Here is a 22252-nt window from a genome sequence, read left to right as displayed (position 1 = left end):
CTAGAGTCACCGTCTGTGGTGTTAAACTGTGGCCTCTGGGCTCAGAGACAAGAATCCTGGCACAAGGGCACATGCAGGTGGCTAGTCTCTCAACCTCTCTTCCCCAACCCAGAGGAAGGCATAGTAAGTACCTCTTCTATAACACTATTATGTCTAAAGCCCTGACAGCCAAATGCATGTATGATCTTGCAAAAAAAAAAGGGGGGGGGGAGGAAATCAATAATATGTTTACACCATTGTAACAAGGAAAGCAAATTAGTTTGGAAGGGATTTTTTTTATATAATGTTGCTGAACCAAGATCAGCCCATCCGATTTCTCTATTCTTTAAAAAAAAAAAGAAAGAAAGAAAAGTTAATAAATGTTTCCACACGTGTGATTTCAATGAAATTTACATTTACGAGTCATTATCATTTTGGCGGAAGGCAAAATGATATTCGGCTTGTCACTGGAGGGGCAGATGGAGATGGAGTTTAGGAAGTTGACACACTAGCTGACAGAAACGAGTAAAATTTACGTCCCAACCAATCTAATGGCAAGCAATTATCTCTGAACTAGGATAACAAATGTGCTTTTTTATACTCAAAAGATGACATGCATTTTAGAAGTTTCCAGAAGGCATATTTTCTGTAAAGAAGCAACTGCTTCCGTATTCAACATTTAGTACAAGAGTTTAATTGGATACTGACCCTTTCCGAAGATTTTGTTACAAGTTAAAGTTAGATATTAAGAAAATAGAAAAATCTACCTGAAATGGTGGCTACTTTTGTTTGTCTATTTCTGTGTTTAAATATGGCCTTACAAATGTACTGTTACTTCATATCCAATACTGTTTACGGACTTTGGCATTAGCAAAATACAAATTACTCTATGCACAATCCATAGTCACGCTATCTTGTGAGTATCATAAATAAAACAAATACAAGTGGAAATCTGGTCTTTATCCTGGCTTAAAAGACCATCTATCTTAGCATGAGAAAGACGTTTTCTATTCCATGATTAAATGACATCCTGCATAACAAAAAATCGGCAAATATACTGGTGTAATTCATCACAGATGACATTCTATAATTAAAATGTATTGATATTATCCTTTAAGACATTTTAAATGTCTTACAGTATAAACTTCGAATGTTTTGGCTCATAAATTTATTCTATATAAAAATGTCACCTAACTAGATGCACCATCCTATCTACAAATTCTATATCTTGAAACAAGATGAAATAGTTCTATGAATGACTTTCATCTACTTATTCTTGTGAAGGCATAAAATATAACTACTATTTGATAAAGAAGTAAAATTTTGAAAGTTAAATTACACGCAAGTCCAGAAAGATACATTCACAGCCTATTAGAGATGGAAATGACCATCCTTACTCTCTAGGTTAAATCCCTTGTGTTAAGAAATAAGGAATATGAAGCTCAAACATGTTGCTGGGACCTTCCTACTGTGATATTAAACAGCAGCAAACATAAAGAGAAAATGAAAACACCCTCAGCTGCATAAAAATTAACCATATCCCTGTTTAATAGTAGCAAACTCTTGGGGCGCCTGGGTGGTTCTGTCATAATGTGGCTGCCTTCCGCTCAGGTCATGATCTCAGTGTTCTGGGATCGAGCCCCGCATTGGGCTCCCCGCTCAGCGGGAAGCCTGCTTCTCCCTCTCTCACTTCCCCTCTTATGTTCTCTCTCTCGCTGCCTGTCTCTCTGTCAAATAAATAAAATATTTTTAAAAATAGGAGCAAACTCTTAATGTAACAAAAATATTGTAAAGAAAAGAATACTGGAAAAAAATCAGCATGAGTGTAATGTATTTCAATGAATTGATGATGGTCCTATGATGTCAAAGGAAAGGGCAAGAGAAAGAAATAGGTAAAAAGAAATCATATTGAGCTCTTGCTTTATGCCAAGTTTAGTAGAGTCACTGTAACACAACTTATTCCAAAAGTGTTAGTAAAGCCTGTCTTAACACTTACTAGTCAGTGTCCTTGAGCGGATCAAGCCCTATGAATCTCTGATCCCACATTTCAAAGTGAAGGTAATGATACCTAGAGTTACTGTGGGGACTAAGTGAGATAATGTATGGAAAGTATGAAGTTATTCATGCAAGATAGTAAAGACTACACTGTGCTCTTAGATCTTCAGATGGACTCTGTCACTCACTCCTTATGACCACATGATGACACAAAGTCAGTGGCAGAGTTGGGACTCAAATTATGCCTGTCTAGTCCCAAACCCAAGCAATTCTCCTATATTTGGCTGCAAGATATTTGTACATGTTGGTCCCTCTGCTGGGAATTCCTTTCCCTACCCCTGAGTCCTACCTCTCCAACTGCCTGCTAAATCCTATTCATACTTCACAATTGATTTTAAATATAACGTGCAGTGATCTATCCCTGGACCTTCCACTATATGTTCTCTTAGTATTCCCATATTTTTCCTTTGTTGTACTTATTAATAATTAAGAATAGTTAATTCATTTTCCAACTATTTTTACTTTATTTAAAGATTTTATTTATTTATTTTAGAGAGAGAGAGCACAAGCAGGGGAGTGGCAGAAGGAGAAGCGGACTCCCTGCTCCACGGGGACCCTGGGATCATGTCCTGAGCCGAAGGCAGACGCTTAACCAACTGAGCCACCCAGGTGCCCCTCTTCTAACTACTTTTAACTACTGTTTCTCTATGAAACTATATAAGCTCCATGAAAGCAAGGGCCATTTCTCTCTTGTTGACTATCATTTCTTCCATCCTTGGGAAGATATTTGGCACAATATAGGCATCCAATAAAAATTTGTTGGACACATCAGTGAAGGCATGAATGGACAAACAGAGAATGAAAAGGAGCTTTGGGTTGGCAAATATTTTTGATTGTGTTTATTAATGGCAGAATGCTGATAAGGTCTCTGAAGAAGTCAAAGGACTTCATCTGGGCAAAAGCAAGAATAGCCCAAGAAGAGGAGGAGGGGCAATTTTGACACTGGGAGAAAGAAGATGGACAGATCGCTGCAGATACAGTGATATTTGCAAAGGATCCCTTCACAGACATGCTATTCTCCGTGAGGGAGAAGGTGGCATTTACATGTGCGTGAGAGGAGGGAGATGGAGCTGTGAAGAGCTTTGTGAAAAGAATAGAAGGTTCTGAGTGAGAGTCAGAGAACTGCCACGAGGTATCAAAGCATTCAGCCAGAGTTAGAGACCATGAATTTTGAACGTTACCAATCTACACCGGCTTGGGTAGTATTTTCTGCTGCCCAGTTCAACAACTACAGTCTTCAAGACAGATGTTTAGATTCAATATAAAGATGAAGAGGAGGAAGAGGAAGAGGAGGAGGACGACGATGACAAACGTGGACTCACTGTTACTCTGTCAAACACTGTACAGAGTTTTGTCTATGAATTATCTCATTTCTTATGCACACACGTAACATTGTATATGTCCATTTTTTACAGATGAAAATACCAAGACTTTTTTATACCACTTTTTAAAGATATAATTCACATACCATAAAATTCACCCATTCATATATAGAATTAAATGATTTTTATAAATTTCCAGAGTTGGCAAGCATCACAAGTCAGTTTCCGACCATTTCTGTCACTCCAAAAAATTCCCGAGTCTGTTTGCACTCAGTCCTGCTTCAGCCTCCAAACCCAGGCAACCACTGATCTGCTCTCTGTCTCAGTAAATTTGCCTTTTCTGGACATCTCATATAAATGGAATCAAATAATATAGGGATTTGTGTTTTTGTGTGGCTTCATCCGTGTTGTAGTATGTATCAGTATTTTGTTCCTTTTTTATTGCTGAATAGCATTTAATTATATGGATACACCACATTTTGAAATTCATAGGCATTTGGATTGCTTCCAGTTGGGGACTATTATGAATGATGCTGCTGTGAACATTCACATACAATTCTGTGTGTGTGTGTATATATAATTTTATTTATTTATCTATCTATCTATCTATTTATTTATTTTTACTTCTCTTGTGTAGATTCCTAGAAGTGAAACTTGGACTCACTAGACTGTGTGGTAAGGATATGTTCAACTTTTTAGGAAACTCCCAAAATATTTTCCAAAGTAGATGTAGATCCCTGATAAGAAATGTATATACCAAATGTGTTTTCTTTGTCTATTGAGATGGCCATTGTGGTTTCTGTTCTTTATTCTATTAATATGGTTATTCAATCAGCTTGTAACACCAAGTTTGCACTCCTAAGGCAAATCTCACATGCTGATGGTATAGAATCCTTTTGATATGCCACAGAATTTGTTTTGCTGATATTTTGTTGAAGAGTTCTGCATCTATATTTTTGAGGGATATCCATCTATAGTTTTCTTTTCTTGCAATGTTTTTGTCTGGCTTTGGCATCAGGGTAATTCTAGCCTGAAAAAAAAATGAGATGAGAAGTGTTCCCTTTTCATCTATTTTATGAGTTTGTAAAAATTGTTATCACTTTAGGCATTTGATAAAATGCACTATTAAGGACAAGAGAGTCAGGACTTTTGTTTTTGGGAAGATTTTAAATTACTAATTAAATTTCTTTACTTGTTCTCATCTTTTCTGACTTTCTATTTATTTCTTCTTGAGTTCATTTCAGTAATTTGTAAACACAATTTTCTACTTTAGTCTTTATTATTTCCTTTCTTCTGCTTATTCTGGATTTGGTTTGCTTTTTTTTTTTTTTTCCTATTTCTTTCTTTAAGATGGAAGCTTAGTTTATTGGGACTGGAAACCTTCTTCTTTGGTGTTATAAACATCTAGAGTTATAAATTTCTCTCTTTAGTTGCATTCCGTAGTTTCTACCTGTTTTTAGTTTTCATTCAACTCAAAATAACTTTTTATTCCCTTTTTGGTTTCTTCTTTGACCCATGGGTTATTTAGAAGTATATTAGTACCCAAATATTTGGCACAGATTTCTTTCTGTCATGGATATCTAATTTAACATAGTTGCGGTCAGAAAATACATTTTACATGATTTCAATTTTTAAAAATCGTACTAAGAATTATTGCATGGCCCAGCGTATAGTCTATCCTGTAGAATATTCCATTCCAAAATGTGTGTTCTATAGTTCTTGAGCAAAATGTGCTACAATATCTATTAAGTAACACTGGTTGATAATGTTGTTCAGTCTTTTTATATGTTTGCTGATTTTCTTTTATGTTATATTGATTATTGGAGTGGAGTACTGAAATCTCCAACCATTTTTTAATTGTGTCTTTCTCCTTTCAAATCTGTTATTTTTTGCTTTAAGTATTGGAGGTCTCTGTTATTAGGTGTGTATACATTTATAATGATTATATCTTTCTAACATGTTGACCCTTTTAACATTATGAAATGTCTTTGTTTTTAATGATATTTATTTCATTGAGGTTTACTTTGTTTGATATTAATATAACTACTCCAGATCCATTATGGTTACTGTTTCATGATGTATATTTTTCCAACCCTTTTACTCTCAAGCTCTTTGTGTCTGCATCTAAGCTGCATTTCTTCTAGACAGTACATAGATACCACAAAACTCCAAAGAGGCTGTGACTTTTTTCCTCCTTAATTAGCACTCTAAGGATTTAAATTACAAAGCTAATGAAGACACCCTCCACCTTAACCAAACAGTTGTGAGAACAAGTAATGAGATAAAGAAGTTTTAACACCCTATTCTTTGGAAATTTTGGATAGCTTTCCTTTTAAGTTATCTCTGCAATTTGGAATTAAATGTTTAACTATTCTGGGAGAACACAGATAAATGATTTTTAGTTTCTCAGTCGCTTTATCTTCTTTCACCATGGTTTTGATGAATTCAGATACCCTATTAGTTCTAAGTATATAAGGAAAACTTGAAAAATGTTTCACTATTCATATCATAATAGTCCTTCACTGAAACTGAAGGAGAGTGCACTTTCTTCTTATTGTTCCACAAAACTGTGAACCAGGTCAGGGACTGATATATCAACAAAGCAGGTAAATGACATTTTACCCTCAACAATTTCATGACTTTGTTCAACCCTGCACCTATGAGTAATGACTTTCAAAACACTTGTAATGATAGATTGCATTTGCTATGAATACAATTGCATCCAATTCCAGTCATTTAATTTTTTGGAAATGCACCAATTCCATGTCATTAGGTCATTATTTCCACTGGCTAACATGCAACAAGCAGGACACTGTGTTAACCAAAATGTCACAGGACTGGGACTAGTGCTCTGACTAAATCCATAGTTCCCTGAAACTCAGGAATGTAGGCCTGAGAACTCTCCAAGGAGCTAAGTGTGAGGAGCAACACCTTGGAATGAGCAAAGGCAGACACATCTTTGCTGCTCTCTACTTTGGGAAGGCTGAAGAGGTCAAGGTCATCATGTCTCCTGCACACCATTCTAAAATGTCTAAGAGGACCATCCTTCTGCAATGTCATTGCTGAAATTGCTAGTGTCCAAGCAATGCATAATTATCTGACTCCAACCATAGTAAATTTATGGGCTGTTTTATTCTCATCATTTTCCCAGGTCTTTGAATTTATGTCTGAGACACCTTCATTGATTTTTGCAACCTAGGCAAGCAAGTCTGCCTGCCACGCCTCATCAGGTGATGACAAGGAACACAGGGGAAGTATTACTTGAAACTTTGAACTTGTTTACTTGATTAACCCAACAATTACAGATTTAAGATGACTCCAATTTGGGGGATAAGACAGGTACTTATGTTTAAAAGGTTACTACAATTTAAAGTTACTGAAGATTGGAGGTCTCTTCTAAATTAGTCTTGTCCCAGGTAAGGTCCATTTCCTCATGAGCAAGCTTGAATGACTTTACTTTTGTCAAATAAGATAAAATGATATAATGCTTGTCAAGCTTTTATCATTTATCAATAACAAAAGATGTTTTTATAATAATTTATAATTTTCAAAGAATTCCCATGTCCATTAAGGTGCTATATTCTTGTTACAATTCTGAGAAGTAGGTGTTATTGTGCCCAAATTATAGCTGAGACCTAATAAAATGGCAGAATCTTCATTGGAATTCAGTTCTTTTGATGCTATGTTAATGTACTTCACAGTATATAATAGAGCTTCTCTTCATTAAAAATTTAATTGTCTTGATATTCTTACAGCTTTTGTATGGAATAAAGATTCATAATGATTCAGTATACATAAGAGAGAAAATAAATTTAATAAGTGAATTCATAAGCCATAGGGATTAAGTAAATTTTAGTGTGTCTATAAATTAAATACTGTCTATTCATTGAAAGGGCATTATGTTGAATATTTATTATCATAAAAATATAACCATAATATACTAAGTGGAAAAGAAATTTGCAAAAGACTATGTGTACACAGAATAGGCAGTCCAGAAATAGATGCACACATAGACAATTGATTTATGAAAAAGATGTCACTAAAATTCAGTAGGAAAAAATTTATTTCCAAGAAATGGCTCTGGAGAAATTGGGTATCTATATCAGGGGAAAAAAATGACCCTTGTCCCATTATTTCACACCATATTTAAAAACTAACATGAAATGGCCCAAGAAACCAAACGTGAAAAAAAATTTTTTTCCAGAAGAAAATAGAATATCTCTATACCTTAGGGTAGAAAATAATTTCTTAATTAGTACACAAAAACAATATACATCAAAGAAAAATGATAAATTATAGCTCATTAAATTTAAGAACTAATTTATCAAAAGATAACAGGAAGAGAATGAAAAATCCAAGAGGAAGATAAGATATTTATAATGCAAATATCCAACAAAAAGCTTAGCTTAGTATATCTCAGAAACTCCTACAAACTAGTAAGAAAAAGATAAACCTACTTTTTTTTTTTTTAAGGAGGAGTAGGGGTAGAGGGAGAGGGAGAGGGAGAGAGAATACCAAGGAAGCTCCATGCCCAGCACAAAGCCCAATGGGGACTAGATCTCATGACCCTGAGATCATGACCTGAGGCTAAATCAAGAGTCAGATGTTCAACTGACTGAGTCACCCAGGTGCCCCATAAACCTACTTCTTAAATTGGGCAAATACACAGCATACAGGCACTATACAAAAGAGAATATCCAATAGCAAATTAGCAAAAACCAATATAATTAATCATTAATGAAATGAAAATTAAACATTCCTTTTAGCATAGCTAAATCCAGAAGACTGATAATACCACTTGTTGGGAAGAATGTGGAGAAACTGGAACATTCATATCCTCCTTGAGGAAGCCAAACTGGTGCAAACAAATCTGAAAAACCATTTGCCATTATTACCCCATGATCCAGCAATCACACTCTTACACATGGTCCTAAGAGAAACAAGTACATATATCCATCAAAAGACATGTACAGGAATGTTCACAGAATTCTTATTCTTAATAGCCGGAAACTGGAAACCACCCAAATGTTTATCAACAGAAGAACAGGTAAAGAAATTGTGACATAAAATAGAATAGTAGACAGCATTACAAATTAAACAAGTTAACAATGCATAAATAATGTGAATATATCTCATAAGACATCCTGTTGCGGAGCCAGACACACACAAAAAGTTCACACAGTGTTATTTCATTTTTATGAACATCAGTAATAATTAATTAATCAATGGTGAAAGAAGTAAAAAATCATTGCTACCTCTAGGGGGAAGTGTACAACTGAACATTCTAGAATGCCAGGAATATTCTTTATCTTAATGTGGGTGACATGTACATACAACTGCAAAGTCAGATGTTGCTTCAGTTTTGATGTGCTTCTTTTCGGCCAATGCCTCTTAATCGTTTTATTAAAGCCCGAGTTCAGCTACCGGTCATGGTGTGCCCCTTGTTCTTCACAATTGTCTGGATGGTAACTTTGACTATTGAACTTGAACTTGTTAAAACAGAGTTTTAGAACAGACACATTTCCATCACTCTCTCTCCACTTCTTTTCCCACATCTACTGCCATGCAGGATAAGACCCCACTGAACACTTCTGGTGTCAGCATGACCACAGCCAGGCAGCTTCTTCACAGAAGTTCCTTCTGCAAAAGTCGCCAATAGCAGCTCTAAACCATCAGCACTCACAGCAAAGCATGTTTCAGACTTGCCCCCAAATTTCTTTTGAAACAATGATGACAAGATATGCTTTTGCATTCTTGTTCCAGTCCCTTCTTGCTCCATCTTTAAAGTGAATGAGTTCTAGATGTCTTTATCTTTTTAAACTTATCCTTGTTATTTTTATCATTTTGCTTTGCAATAAGTAAAAATAAGAAAAGAATATCTTTTTGCTTGTACTGAATAAATATTAGAGCTACCTGAATTCTACCTTTCTTCTTTCTTTGCTTTGCTACATGAGGCATGTCCCAGGAGGAAAAAAAAAAAAGCCATCGAGACACATGCATTCCCTCTCTCTTTCTTTTACACACACACACACACACACACACACACACACACAATTAAAGGATGTCAGAGTAATCTATTTGGCTCTAACACATCTAGGTTTTGACAATCAGCATCCTGTAGAGAGGCATCCCAAATATGGCTTTAGAGCAACAATGACACTGTTTTAGGTATAAGATACATAAATCCAGTCAGTTTGCTATGAAACTTAAGATTTAGAACCCACCTACATCTTGAACTCAGGCACATCAGCCCTCAGTTCTCAGTGTAGCCAGTTTGTTGAAGGACGCAATCAGCACCCCTCTTTTGCCTCCCTTTCTCCCATTCTACTATGGAATGGATCAGAGTGGAGCACTGGCCAAGAGAAGAAAGCTTTATGGTAACCCTTATTTTAAGCCCAGAGCCTTGGCCCCAAACACACTTCTTCCATACCATCATATTTTGGGTTTCATTTAGATTCCTGTCCCTTATTCTGGTCCCAAAGTGAGTGGAAGTTTGAAATAGGGTTGAGAATGAGTTCTGACAATGTATTTTTGGTCTACCTTTTGAAGATCAGTTCACTATCTAATAACTTACAGATCTGAACCTTTGATTTGTGATAGGAATAAAATGAGGTTTCCCTTAACAAATGAAAGGGTATGTGATATAATTGGGATATTGTAAAGTATCCTGAGAAATCATGGATGGAAAGCATTAATGGAGAATAAATTACTAATTGCATTAGTGGTCTGCTCTGCTCAACTCAGCGTATAACTTTTAACCATACCTGGCATCTAGTCCCACTGCTAGAATTTATTTTTCCTGCCTTTTTAAAAATCACACGAGTTATTTTTAATAATGTTTTTTCAAAGGTAGACCAAAGATGATCTTCACAAGTCTCTCAGGTTATGAACAAAGGCACAGAAAAAGGAGTCTAAGTTGGAAGCTCTGGAGGGGATTCTATCTATTGCTATGTTTTATATATTATCTAATTTCCTCTTGGCAACCACAGATTCTGAATTATAATTGTGGTAATCATAATAACAATGAAAATGAGTGACATCTTTTACTACTATGAACTATGCTCAGCCCATTCCTTTGTTCTTGAGATGCAGGATCTGTAGAGAGCCCTGAACAGCATCATAGAAGGCTGACAAGTAAACAAGTGTTAGAAGACACATCTTTACTTTCTATCATCATATTGTCTGTCTCTCCTTTCCCAGCCACCCTTAGCCAATTTCCAGGACCAAAATGTGCACGTGGCACGTATCGGAGGGACAAGATCTGTGTGTGTTTGGTATAGTTTCATTTTACTCTTCACCCACAATGCCTGGTTTTTCTTAGCACTAGCAATGATACTCTTCAGTGCATACAATCCGTATTTTCTTCCTGGAGATAGCTCATTACTGAGATAACAGACGGTCTTGGAACAATCTTGTAAATGAGAGGACTAGTGTTTTTTGTTGTTGCTGCTTTTTTTTTTTTTTTTTTTGGTTGTTGTTGTTGTTTTAATAGACTTCTAAGAAGACTAACTATTTTGGGATAGATACGAATGAAGAAAACCTAAGCAAAAATCAGCAAGCCTCTCTTTGGCAGCCTGTTTATAAGTTTCAAGTAAGAACTCAATGATGTTTTGAACATCAGTAATGATGTTTTCTAATGCATTCACCCTCCTGGACATAAGCAGTAATCTCATGTGTTCTAAACACCTTGGTATTTCCTATTGAACTAGACTTTGAAGCACATTTTCTAAGACATGTGCAATGTCGCCTGATTTAGCCCCCTCAAGGAAGGTGGATGACCCATCCACTCTCAAGGTTTCAGTTTCTCCAGCCCCTGTCATCGTAAGAGTGTTAGATTAAGAAATTCAGTTGCACTGAAAAGCATAAAGTAAGGAACTAAAATGCTCATTTTACTCTCCCCTTAGAAATATTGGCAGAGAGAAAATATAAATTTAACAGTGTCCTAAGGGCTCAGGTGAGCTTTTACCTCACTTATAAACACCTTAAAAATAACAAAAAAATTGCTGGTAAGCCAGCTATCTCAGAAGAAGTTTCTTCGTCAACATTTTGTAACGTAAACTCTTGAGGGGAAAAATTGGTACTGCCCTTGTCAAATTAAATAATCGCTTCAGACATGTTAACTCCAGGCTGTTTTCTAATAATGATGGCTTGAGGAACTGGTGCATCTAGTATGTGTAAAAGAGATAAAGACGGAATGCATTCTTACATTCATAATTAAAAATGGACCATAGAGATTCTGTTCACTATAGATTTCCTTTGTTTCAATCAGAATATTTACTTTTTGCAAATGGTGATTTTAAACACAAAAGTTTCAAAAGATTTTATACATTGCCTACAATTCAGCCTCAGTTTCTTTGGGAAGGGGTGGAAGGTAAGAATCAGACACATGCCATGAATAGACAATTGGGTCCTTCCAACCTTCTTGGCTCAAGACCAGGATGAGTAATGAAGTGAAGATCTCCTGTCTTCATGTTTACCTCAGAAAAGATTTTAACAAACATTAGACCCCAAATAGTATTGACATTTTAAAAAAATGTGTTTTTTTAAAAAGCATTTCTATTTTCTTGCATAGCAGTCAACCATGAGAATTTGGTTGTCAATCCACTGATGATTATTATGTGATTCGAACTTTGTGATACCTTAAGGAAATCCTCTTCACTTCCTCTAGCAGTGCTGCTTGTTTTTATGGCATTTCTAAAGAGCTACCAAATATGAGATCAAACATGGCCAGCAATGCCTTTTTAAATTCAGTTTTAGAGTAATCAAGAGCCCTATTGCTTACGACAGCAATATTTTCAAAACCCATAGCCCACAAAGGTCTTCAAAGACTGGAGGCATAATTCACAGATTGCTAATTATCTGTTTGAGTTCCATCTTTTTCCAAAGAAGCAGACAAAAAATATTTCTAATGCACTGCACATTCAAGAACAAATAGGTGAGATGCTTTCAATCTGTAAGCCTACACATCAACAATTCAATAGAAGGTGACAACGGCTACTTTAACCATCAGAATGTTTTACTGTGTGTACCAAGTACATCAAAGCAGAGCCAAAGCTTGAGGAACCAGAAGGCAAAAGATAGGTGGGCAGACAGAAAGGGAAGGAAAGGAAAGGAGGACAGGAGGGAAAGAAGAGAAGAGGAGGATGGAAAGGAAATAAAACGTGTGTTTGTGCATCTCTTCCTGGGCCTCAGACTGCAGATGGGGATTCGCTGATGTGCTGACTGGCAGGGAATGAATTATCTCTGTTTGAATAGGGGTCAGGTGGACAGGTGGATTTACACTCAGGGAAATCCGTTCTTCACACAGAAGAGTCATCTAGCAACCCTGGCACTACCTTTGCCAGTGTTCCAGAAGGCCTAACCTCTTCTTGGAGACATGATCGCTCCCTGAGATGAAAAGAGAGTCAGGAACTAATAAGAGGGTTGGCCTGACAGACATAGTGTCAGAACATGTGGGGCAATAAAAACCATCTATGAAAAGCCTACAGCGAATAGCACTCTCAACGGGGAAAAGCTGAAAGCCTTTCCCTTAAGATCAGGAACACAACAAGGATGCCCACTCTCGCCATTATTGTTCAACATAGTACTAGAAGTTCTAGCAACAGCAATCAGACAACAAAAAAGAATAAAGGGCATTCAAATTGGCAAAGAAGAAGTCAAACTCTCTCTCTTCGCAGACATGATACTTTATATGGAAAACCCAAAAGACTCCACCTCCAAATTACTAGAACTCATACAACAATTCAGTAATATGGCAGGATACAAAATCAATGCTCCAAAATCAGTTGCATTTCTATATAATGAGACTGAAGAAAGAGATTAGGGAATTGATTCCACAACAGCACCAAAACCCATAAGATATCTCGGAAAAAACTTAACCAGAGTGGTAAAGGATCTATATTCTAGAAACTACAGAACACTGATGAAAGACATTGAAGAAGACACAAAAAGATGGAAAAACATTCCATGCTCATGGATCAGAAGAATAAACATAGTTAAAATGTCTATGCTACCCAGAGCAATCTACACTTTCAACACCATACCGATCAAAATACCAATGGCATTTTTCAAAGAGCTGGAACAAACAATCCTAAAATCTGTGTGGAACCAGAAAAGACCCCAAATCACCAAGGAAATGTTGAAAAAGAGAAACAAAGCTGAGGGCATTGCATTGCCTGATTTCAAGCTATACTACAAAGCTGTGATCACCAAGACAGCATGGTACTGGCATAAAAACAGACACATAGACCAATGGAACAGAATACAGACTCCAGAAATGGACCCTCAACTCTATGGTCAACTCATCTTTGACAAAGCAGAAAAAAAATCCAGTGGAAAAAAGACAGTCTCTTCAATAAATGGTGCTGGGAAAATTGGACAGCTATATACAGAAGAATGAAACTTGACCACTCTCTCACACCATACATAAAAATAAACTCCAAATGGATGAAAGACCTTGATGTGAGACAGGAATCCTTCAAAATGATAGAGGAGAACATAGGCTGTAACCTCTTCGACATTGGCCACAGCAATTTCTTTCATGACACATCTCCAAAGGCAAGGGAAACAAAAGAAAAACTGAACTTTTGGGACTTCATCAAGATAAAAAGCTTCTGCACAGCCAAGGAAACAGTCAAAAAAACTAAGAGGTAATTCACGGAATGGGAGAAGATATTTGCAAATGACACTACAGATAAAAGGCTGGTACCCAATATCTATAAAGAACTTCTCAAACTCAATACACGAGAAACAAATAATCAAATCAAAGAATGGGCAGAAGATATGAACAGATACTTTTCCAACGAAGACATACAAATGGCTAACAGACGCATGAAAAAATGTTCAACATCATTAGCCATCAGGGAAATTCAAATCAAAACCACATTGAGATACCACCTTACGCCAGTTGGAATGGCAAAAATTGACAAGACAAGAAACAACAAACGTTGGAGAGGATGTGGAGAAAGTAGAACCCTCTTACACTGTTGGTGGGAATGAAAGTTTGTACAGGCAGTTTGGAAAACAGCGTTGAGGTCCCTCGAAAAGTTAAAAATAGAGCTACCCTATGACCCAGCAATTGCACTACTGGGTATTTACCCCAAAGATACAGACGTAGTGAAGAGAAGGGCCATATGCACCCCAAGTTCACAGCAGCATTGTCCACAATAGCATAACTGTGGAAGGAGCCGAGATGCCCTTCAACAGACGAATGGATAAAGAAGATGTGGTCCATAAACACAATGGAATATTACTCAGCCATCAGAATGATTACCCAACATTTGCAGGAACATGGACGGGACTGGGGGAGATTATGCTAAGTGAAATGTCAAGCAGAGAAAGACAATTATCATATGATTTCACTCATTTGTGGAGTATAAGGAATAGCAGGGAGATTGGTAGGAGAAGGAAGGGAAGAATGAAGGGGGGGTAAACAGAAGGGGGAATGAACCATGAGAGACTATGGACTCTGGGAAACAAACTGAGGGTTTCAGAGGGGAGGGGGGAGGGGGATTGGGCTAGCCCAGTGATGGGTATTAAGGAGGGCACGTATTGGAAGGAGCACTGGGTGTTATAAACAAACAATGAATCAGGGAACACTACATCAAAAACTAATGATGTACTGTATGGTGACTAACATAACATAAAAAAAAAAAAAGAACATGAGGGTCAAAGGGACAAGGTCAGGAACTGGGAAAGCACGATAGTTTCTGGCCCCTATCGGGAAGCTTACGAGATACTCTCACAGCTCACAGCATGTTCCCTGTGCCAAGGGGTGTCCAGGTGGCCTGTGCCAACATCACCCAGGTGTCACCACTTTCACACATGTGGCCCATGTCCTACACTAGACAGCCATGAACCATGATGCTCTGACCTGTACTTCCTGTTAGTTAACTATTGAGCTTTCTCAATACATTTAGCCCAAGGGAAGGCAATGGCATTAAATTTCCATTATGTAGTAGGGACTGCATACCAAATTTTATATATATACATCCATGCTTATGTGTGTGTGTATAGAGATATGTTTCTACATGTATCTAAATAGAAAGACTGTACTATTTGACTGTATTATATAAAATAGTAGATATTTAATACAGTATTATATATATACATACACATGTGTATACACACACACATATATATCTACTATACACATATACACACACCAGATATACAGTAGAAACTTAATATGATATATTTTATACATACACAGATGTGTGTGTATACATATATATATATATGTATGTGTATATATATATATATATGTTTATATAGAGAATGTATTATGTGACTGCATTATATATAATAGAATTTAATCTACAAGCCAATTGAGAAATGTGAGTCTGAGGTAAGGAGGGTATGGCATGTTCAGGGGTAACAAGTAGATTCACTTACCCAGAAAGGAAGGCGCAGCAAGGGACCCAAGCCAGTGGTAACAGGAGGGACAAGATTATCACTGGTGTGGATGCCATGGTTAAGTCTATATCAGAAGATGGGGCCATTATGGATATGGTCAGGGCTGATAATGTGGAAGACAAGGGATTTTAACTATGTATTAAAAGATAAATATGATTTCTATAGTCAGAGGTGTGATGAAAAAGAACATTCCAGGACAAGAGGATTGCATTAGGAAAGGGGCAGAGATAAGAACATATAATGTGGGGGCGCCTGGGTGGCACAGCAGTTAAGCGTCTGCCTTCAGCTCAGGGCGTGATCCCGGCATTCTGGGATCGAGCCCCACATCAGGTTCTTCTGCTATGAGCCTGCTTCTTCCTCTCCTACTCCCCCTGCTTGTGTTCCCTCTCTAGCTGGATGTCTCTCTCTGTCAAATAAAAAAAAAAAATCTTTATAAAAAAAAAAAAGAACATATAATGTGGACTTAGGGAATGGTACAAGTATGATAAGAAACTTTTGCTCGTTCCTGGCCCATACTACAGGTCAATAAAAACTTGTTGAATGAATGAATAAATGATTGATTATAGGGAAGTAAGGCAAAGAGATGTTTCAAAATCTAGGTTGGGGTCAAACCTTGAATTCTAGACTAATAAATCAGGCCCTCACCCAGTAGCCAAGGAGGAGACAGTAAGGAATCTTAAAAGGAAGGAGGGACAGAATCGACACTGTGATCTGGAAGATGAATCTGGTATCGAGGTAAAGGTTGGATTAGGGAGCAGTACTCACAAAGAACAGGCGGTTCCTATATCACCAACTCACGTTTCCAGTGATTTAGGTAATAGTAGGAATGTAAAGGACAGAATGAATGAAGAAACATCAGAAAGACAGAACCATCTACCACTATCACATAGCTTTATCAGATGACCTACCCACACAGAGCGGGTTTGCAGGCAGGTAGAAATACATCATAAGCCTACTTGTGGCTGTTGTGGTCTTCACACCTTGCTTCCTCTGCTGCATCATCCTTGTATTCCAGTCTTCTGAACCTTTAGCTCTGGCACCTGTTTCCAGGAAAGTTCCACGTGCCTCTTGGACTTAAAGTAAGTTCTACTTCCTGATTTGATATTCAGCACTCATTCTTGCACTCTTTCTGCACCTGATTATTTCAGATAAACATAGTCCTTATGCCAGCCTCAGCTTCTGGACCAAAACCCTAAGAGTGGTCCACTCGTTTAAAACCTATCCTATTCTTCGAGGCTTTTGGAGGAAAAGCCACCAACGAAGGACCTAGAAAAGGACAGATTTCAGTATAGATTGAAAGTGGAAAGGAAATAAAAGTCAAAGAGGAATTGTCTTTCAAGGCAGATCATTCATTCATAGATATTTATACAGTTTCCACTGCATGCCAGTTATATTCTTCACACTTTACATAAATCAGGGAAGCAAACGGCCAACAGTCTGCTCTCACGTAGCTTGACTTTCTAGGTAGGGGAGAAAAACAATAAACAATAGGTATCATAAAAACAGAAAAGATGTAGCATGTTTGAAGATATTAAGTGTTATGGAAAAAATAGAGCAGGATATGGGGGTATCAGTACTGAGGGAAAAGGTGGGGCAGGATGCTATATTGAATAAGGTTGTCAGGGTTGACCTCATTGAAGAGGGGTGATACAAACAAAGCCATGAAAGAGATGGAAGAAATTAGCCATGCCAGGAGCATGTGTGGCAAGTTCAACGAACAACAAGAATGGCAGTATACCTACTTCAGAGTAAGCAGGAAGGGGCAGAATAGGAAATGAAATCACAGTAAATCTGGGGTAAATCTTAAAGGCTTTTACAGGCCATCATAAGGACTCTGGCTTTCCCTCTGAGTGAAATAGGAACCACTGGAGCATTTGAGTCAAAGAATAACACGATCTGACTTACATTTTTAAGGGAATATGCTGAGTGTGCACTGAGGAAACTTGTAAAGGAGCAAGGATAGAACAGGGAGATCCCTGAGGAGGGCACAGCAGGAATCCAAGTAAGACACGACAATGGTCACACCTAGATACAGCAAAGGAGGAGGTCAGAAGTGAGCAGGCTATATTTTCATGGTGAAACCAATGGGATTTCCTCCTGACAAATTGGATAGGGGGTGTGAAATAAAGAGAGGAGTCAAGGACAAGTCAAAGGGTTTTTTTTTTTTTTTTTGGCATGGACAACTAGAAGGAGTTGCTATAAACTAAGATAGAGAGGACTGAGGTTGGAGCAGATGTGTGCGTGCAGTTCAGTGCATGTCAAGCTCAAGATGTCTATTAGCTATCTAAGCGGCCATGTTCAACAGGCGATGGTATGTAGAGGTGTGGAGAGAGGTCTGAGATGGAGACATAACTGGGGATATGCTCAGCATATAATCTACATAAAGCCATGAAACAGGATGAAATTACCAAAGGAGCAATTACAGATGAGGCGAGAAAGGAAGAGGACCAAGGACTGGGTCCAGAGGCAATCAACATTAAGAAATTGGGCGGAATAATGGTGCTGTCCCTAAGGCAACGAGAGATAATCTGAGGGTGGTGAAAGATGGCTGGTTTGATAAACAGATTTTGTTTTATACATGTTGTGTTTGAAGTGAAATTATGAAATTCAAGTGACAGCTAATGGTGCGCTGGTAAATATTAAACAACTGACTTCAGGGAGGGGAGTGGAATTTGTAGACTTTGCCAACTTTCTGGTGTATATGCTCCCATCACTGCCAATTTTGGGCTACCCACTTGAAGTCATTGCATGTTAGCGGCTGATGGAAATATAGGACTAAGACCCAGAACAAAAATTAATTAAGTTTTTGATGTTGAAAAAACAACTCTAGGGAGGAAACAATTAAAGTCATAGGAAAGGATGAAATCTTCAGAGGACAAATCGTGATAAACAGGAGAAAACTGAAGGCAAAATGTGGGTAAATGTTCATATTAAGGGGACTCGAGAGATTTCCAAGTGAAGAAAGAAGAGCAAGAAACTAAATTCCAGAATGGTTTTATAAACTGGAATCACTTTGCTACTGTTGTAAAGTATTTCTTCTTTCCTTTTTTCCTACTTTTTCCCTGGTAGGTGAAAGTATATCAGACTCAGATAAGAATTTTTTCTTTTAGCCCCTGAGAGAATGGGTACAACAAATTCTTTTCCATATTTATACAAGAATTTTAGTATGAACTTGTTTATGAATAATTTTAACCACTTTCAGCTCTTCTTAAAATAAAATGTCATCAGGAGATATGCATACTCCAACATATACCATTTAGATTTTCCAAATGGTCAATGTGGTTTTTCAGACATGTTCAAAAAAATTGTTTTACATCAATTGACATTTGGTACAAGGCATTGCACTTAACAGCTGAGAGCCCTGCTACACTGATTAATACTAAGAAAAGCCATTAGGAAACAGTGGTGTCTAGACAGTTTGCTTTTTTGTGTGCAACTTAGCTTCACTGATACAGAGCAGAATCAAGAGTATAGTTAATTCATAGTCATTTAGATACAAGTCATGCAGTGGATAACTAGACATATGTTATAACAATCAGACACATGATACAACTTTTTAAAAGCTCTATGTATCTTTGAAGTACAGTTCCTATATGCGCTGATCACATTTCTAGAATTTTGGAGGACAATCTCATTGTCCTCAGAAATGTATTTATAATTGTCAAATCATGTATTCCAATTTTTCCATTTGAAAAACATGAACACTGTTAGCAGATTTGCTTTGGGCTAAATTAAATTTAGATTCCACCCCCAGTGTCTGCTGGATGGTAGAGAGAAGCCTACTAAATCTAAGGATTCCTTGAGAAAAATGCACTAAAAGCCTAACCCACATGTTCATTGGGTCTTGCACTCTCAGGAAAGCTTGGCCAGCCCAAGCTTGCTATCATATTACAAGTTTTCCTAAATTGCAGTTGAATGTCCGTCCTAGTTCTTAGGAGCCACTCTGAATCAAAAGAGCTCTATGTTCTCAGGACATTGAAATTATGATTCGAAAAGAAAAAAAAAAGCCAGTTATTGCTTTTTTCCTGGATTGAAAATCACATTGAAGACAGTGAACCTCTTCCAAAAGGCGAAGCTCGGCCTCACCGTTCGGGGTCCTCGTGCAATCTCCCTCAGGACCCATACACAAAATGAGGACAATACGGAGACCTGCATGTTCACATAATTGATCCACTTTCATCCGCATAAAGGGATGAGAAAGTCTCAAATTATTAACAGTCCAGTGCTTTTACAGCTCCCACCTACCATGCACTTATGGCTTTCAGATTTCTCCTAATTGAATTACTCAGAGCAGACCAAATGACCTTAGTTGTCCAAGCACTATTTATCATATTGTATTGTAAATGAATTACATTATTGAAAGAAAATATTCTCTTGATCCATTTTCCATCTTAAAGTAATTATTTCCGCAGTGTTCTACTTTTTCCATGACTTTTCTTTTCAAGAAACAACTACTAACTTTCAGCATAGTCAGTGACCTTGTTTGGATGACTCTGTCCCCTCAGGTGACCTTGAAGCAAAAATTATAGAAGCATCAATTGGCAAGTTTGCCAGCATTCAGCAAAGTATGAAAAGGGTAAGAGCTCTTCATTTCCCAGCACTGGCATTCATCATGGAAAGACACATAAAAGAAAGGGCAAATTCCAATGACATGCATCCAATAAATTGGAGACTCTTGTCACAGCAAACGCCAATTCAGCAGTTTATAATCACAATGCATAATACCGCTACATTACTTATTTTTTAACCCTTTAAACAGGAGCTTTTAACACTGGTCCTTTTGTGTCTTCCTCTTTATCACTGAAAATCCTAAGTATTGTCAGCTATGAGGTCAACTTTCTGAGTCTGCTGAATTTCATCTTGATTATATTAGTAACAAATCTTCTTTCCAATGGCATCCAATCAAGCATCATAGATTTTGAAGAAATCTGAAAGGTCACTTAGTTTCCAGCAGACCTTGAGCAAACTGAGTTAGAGGGGAAATAAACTACCAAATTGTTAATAAACTATTTGCATGTTCAACAGACCCAGAACTTCTCTTAGCAATTTGAATGGCATTTTGTTCCTTTAATCTGGTAAATGGGGTCCAAATTCTTTTGCCTGAATTGGAGTTAATTACAACAAATCAACAATCAAGATGAATCATCATTCTTAAATACATATATTTATGAACTAAAAGAGTATTGTTCAATACAGATTGTACTGGTGTCAACAGAGTGTCCACACTAAGTGATGTTCTCTATTATAAGTGTTTTTTTTTTTTTCCTCAGGTAGTATGAATCCTGTAGCCAAAGTGCACATAATAAGGTCAAACACACTTACAGAGATTTCCATGTTCAGGCTCTCTGACTTCTATGTTATATTTCACCCAAATGGATTATGTAAGCTGAAGCAGGAACATGGAAAAAGCACTGGCCAAAAGGAAGTCCAGCTCTCTGACTCTTCTGAATTCTATTAGACAGTCACTCACACCCCCTGGGCTTCACCCTCCTCATTCATAAAACTGTTTCTGAAGTCATATAGGTCTATGCTACAAGCAAACACCAGATTCACAGCAGGATTTTGCTCCCTCTGCTCCCAAAGCAAAACAAAGCAAAGCAAAATAATAAAGATGGAAAAGGTGGAAAAGGCACAGCTGGCTCGAGTTTGTGTCTGAGATGGAGCTGAATTTCCCAGTTTTGCATGCCTGCTTCCCAAGCACTGTGAGAATATTTGCTAGCAGTGAGAAGGACTACTTGCTCAGATGCTCTGATGGTGCTTTGAACCCTATTAAACAATACATATCTTTTTTTAAAATTTCATTTATTTATTCGACAGAGATAGAGACAGCCATAGAGAGAGGGAACACAAGCAGGAGGAGTGGGAGAGGAAGAAGCAGGCTCATAGAAGAGGAGCCTGATGTGGGGCTCGATTCCATAACGCCGGGATCACGCCCTGAGCCGAAGGCAGACGCTTAACCGCTGTGCCACCCAGGTGCCCCAACAATACATATCTTTTTAAAAATATTTCTCAAGTCTTAGATTTCTGGATCTTTGCATGATTCATCTCTAGTGACTACAGCACACACATTGGAATTTGGACAGTTAGTACTTCTGGCACAGAATTGGTCCAGGTTATGAGGTAGAATATTTCCTCCACCTGAAATAGTCTTCTTTGAGACTGTCCTTCGAATAATTGCTATTTACGGAAGTACGTCATTTCTGCAGCTAGATCCATTGAGGAAAATCATTTCCAGAGATTTGTTTTGTGAAACATTGTTTGTCTATTTGCTAGACCAACAAAAGAACAAGAGGGTTTGACAATTTTTGTTTTCCGAGTAAGACGCTCCTAGGACATTTCTGATCCTGAGGTACAGCCATGGGTTTCTGCTATTGATTTTCACGTCCAATTTTGAGTTTGCCGGCTGCATGTTATGAAGCCAATCCTTACTACGACCCCCCCAAGAATGTCAATCGGCTCTCCAGGCTGTTTGTACTCCCTGC

At 37.5% G+C, this 22252-nt stretch overlaps 1 protein-coding gene and 1 pseudogene across 1 annotated transcript in view; both read right to left on the bottom strand.

Moving 5' to 3' along the window:
- Positions 1-22252, bottom strand: part of HS6ST3 (heparan sulfate 6-O-sulfotransferase 3) — a 666511-nt gene that overhangs the window by 156359 nt on the left and 487900 nt on the right. The window lies entirely within an intron of this gene.
- LOC109488947 overlaps positions 6126-22252 on the bottom strand; it is a 149344-nt pseudogene continuing 133217 nt past the window's right edge.

This window comes from Ailuropoda melanoleuca, chromosome 7, assembly GCF_002007445.2.
Source record: "Ailuropoda melanoleuca isolate Jingjing chromosome 7, ASM200744v2, whole genome shotgun sequence".
Lineage (NCBI taxonomy): Eukaryota > Metazoa > Chordata > Mammalia > Carnivora > Ursidae > Ailuropoda > Ailuropoda melanoleuca.
This window is presented reverse-complemented; position numbering and strand designations above follow the sequence as displayed.